This window comes from Pteronotus mesoamericanus, unplaced genomic scaffold (assembly GCF_021234165.1).
Source record: "Pteronotus mesoamericanus isolate MK-2021 breed Mesoamerican mustached bat unplaced genomic scaffold, CSHL_Meso_final contig_594, whole genome shotgun sequence".
Lineage (NCBI taxonomy): Eukaryota > Metazoa > Chordata > Mammalia > Chiroptera > Mormoopidae > Pteronotus > Pteronotus mesoamericanus.
The window spans coordinates 34,098-37,115 of record NW_026555210.1 but is presented as its reverse complement, the minus strand read 5'-3'; the positions used below and the strand labels follow the sequence as shown (position 1 = coordinate 37,115).

The following is a 3,018-nucleotide window of genomic DNA, read 5'->3' as shown; positions in this document are numbered from 1 at the left end:
TACGGAGTGTGGAGTCATGTACTTGGCACTAATTTATTGTGTTTCCCAACTGGCTTCCTACCCTGAAAGTGGCCTAAGTGGCCTAACACAGGGATAAAAAGGACTTAGGGTAAAAGTAAAACAAATCAGTTGTCATAAAGAATAAAATGATGAGAATTACTATGACATTATGTGTCAAGATAGTTTTCCCTTAGCAGATCTACTTCTGAGACAAATATTGATTCTTATTAAAAAAAATCACACTTATAGCTAGAATGTTCTGAACCTGTTTTGAATGGCATAAATATGAATAGTAAAGAGTAGCATCACTCTATATTGCAAAACTTTATTAAAATAGTTGAAGTTATTCCAATTTATCATTAAACCCAATTGCCCTATTATTCAACTGCCCCTTTCAAAAGATTATGAATAATAATTTTTTTATTTTATCTTTATCACTTGTGCAGAGTAGATTGCCTTTCTGATGGAGGACAATTTAACTACCCCATGATGTTGGCTTCAGGGAACAGCTCTTCTCATCCAGTGTCCTTTATCCTGCTTGGGATCCCAGGACTTGAGAATTCCCAATTTTGGATTGCCTTTCCATTTTGTGCCATGTATATTGTGGCTATAGTTGGCAATATCACTGTACTTCACGTAATTCGAATTGACCGCACTATGCATGAGCCCATGTACCTCTTTCTGGCCATGTTGGCCATCACTGACCTGGTCCTCTCTTCCTCCACCCAACCTAAAATGCTAGCTATTCTCTGGTTCCACGCTCATGACATTGAATATCATGCCTGCCTCATCCAAGTGTTCTTCATCCATGCCTTTGCTTCTGTAGAGTCTGGAGTGCTCATGGCTATGGCCTTGGACCGTTATGTGGCTATCTGCTTCCCACTTCGTTACTCTAGTATCCTGACCCCCCTCTGTAGTGGGGAAACTGGGGGGCAGCTGTGATGATGAGAGGGCTGTTATGGGTGAGCCCCTTCTGCTTTATGGTCGCCAGCATGCCCTTCTGCCCCAGCCAGGTCATTCCTCAGTCATACTGTGAGCACATGGCTGTGCTGAAGTTGGTGTGTGCTGATACAAGAGTAAATCGTGCATACGGGCTCTTTGTGGCCTTCTCCGTGGTTGGCTTCGATTTGATTGTCATCAGTGTATCCTATGTGATGATCTTGAGGGCTGTGCTGGGGTTGCCCTCTAAGGAAGCCCAACTCAAGGCTTTTGGCACATGTGCTTCCCATATCTGTGTCATCTTGGCTTTTTATATCCCAGCCCTCTTTACTTTTCTCACCCACCGCTTCGGTCATCATGTGCCCCGAGTGGTTCACATCATGTTGGCTAATCTCTATCTACTGGTCCCTCCCATGCTCAACCCCATCATCTATGGAGTTAGAACCAAGCAAATCAGGGACAGGGTTATTCAAGGATGTTGTGGGAAAGACCTATGAGCCAGGGGCACAGCATCACAACCAACACAACTGCCCTACTGATCTGGGGACAGAAATGCAGAAAGTTTGCCTGGCCATCACATATCATCACTAAGTCATCTCTGTGAACAGCTGACTCAGGGGTTGGCAACCTTTAAAAAACAAAAGGAAACACTTTTCAGGTAGCCCAGAACTAGAGTTCTCTAAGAGATTCAGTTAATAAATGCTTAGTTGACCTATGTTCGTCATCACAAGAAAACAGAAAAAAGAATTTTTACTTCTAAAATGAGTGACTATTTTAAAAGAATGTCGCCTTACACAAGCCACTAAGGTGAAAATTATTTTTAAATTGTTTGTAAAAGGATAAGTTGGGATACCTTGTTAAAAAGGAGTATAGAAATTTCCATCAAAACAGTTAAAAGTGCATATACTTTCCCTATATTGGAATCCTTTTATAGAAACACAATCTTAGGAAGAAAAAGTACAAGACATGTACAGATTTATTATTTATAACAAGGAAAACAGAAAAGCATTAAAATATTAATGTATAAGAAACTAGATGAAGAAATGAACAAATGAATATTACAAATCATTTAATTATTATATTTGCAAAGAGTGTCTTAGGATGTGAAAATGGTCAAGGTATAATAGTAAAAGAAAAATGTTTTTCCCATAATGCTGGTGCCAATTCCAAAAAGGAATATATATGCCTAGAAAAAGATTCAGAAAATGCACTCAAATGCTAATAACAGCTGCTCAGAGTAATGAGATTTGTGGTATTTTAATTAATTTTTGCAACTTCATGTATTGTTTTAAAATTATCTTCAATTGAGAAGCTTTAGTTTTAGTATGAAAACAAGTAATTGAAACAATAAAGTGTACAGAAGAGGTTAATTGAGTGCCAAAGTCTAGGGAAGTGCTGTGGGCAATCTGGAAGGATGAAGAGCTGTAGAATAGATTAAGTTTCAGAAAAGCTTAAAAGTCTACATGTAAAATTTTCAGAATCTCAACTGATTGAGGCTGCTCACAATTAGAATTAGGTGTTCTGAGTTGGTCCCTCTTTGCAAAAGTGCTGATTTCCCAATGATAATGGATTTCAGAATGAAGAAGTTTGGGAAAAGATTGAGGAAGGAGATTCTCTTCTGAAAATAACTATAGTTTTATCTTCATTTACCACTCTTGGTGATAAACTATGGTCAAAGATAATAGTAAAGAAGGTTCTAGCATTCAGGCTCATATATTACTAAAACCAGCATCAGATAAAGGTGCTTTAAGAAGAATCAGCAAAATGTTTCCTTCTCCTAAAAGAAATATCTTTTGGAGCCTAAAGTTTCCCACAGAAGTTAATGGGTATTCTGCAGGATCATTTTCATAATTCCAAAATTTTATACTTGTAAGGGATCTTGATTCCCTTATCAGCAAATTAGTTAATGATTGCAAGTCTCCCTGTTTTTTTCTTTTTCAAACTAACTTCATTATTGTATAACTTGTGATAATAAAATGCAAATATTGTAATACCCAGTTTGATGAATTCTGACACATGTAAATGCCTCTGTAGCTACCAGCCCTATTAAGATACAGAACATCTCCATCACTTCATAAA

General features: G+C 37.8%; 1 pseudogene; it reads left to right on the top strand.

The window, feature by feature from the left end:
* The first annotated feature begins 486 nt into the window (after nucleotides 1-486).
* On the top strand, nucleotides 487-1,436 carry LOC129076545 (olfactory receptor 52R1-like; annotated as a pseudogene).
* Nucleotides 1,437-3,018: the final 1,582 nt, after the last annotated feature.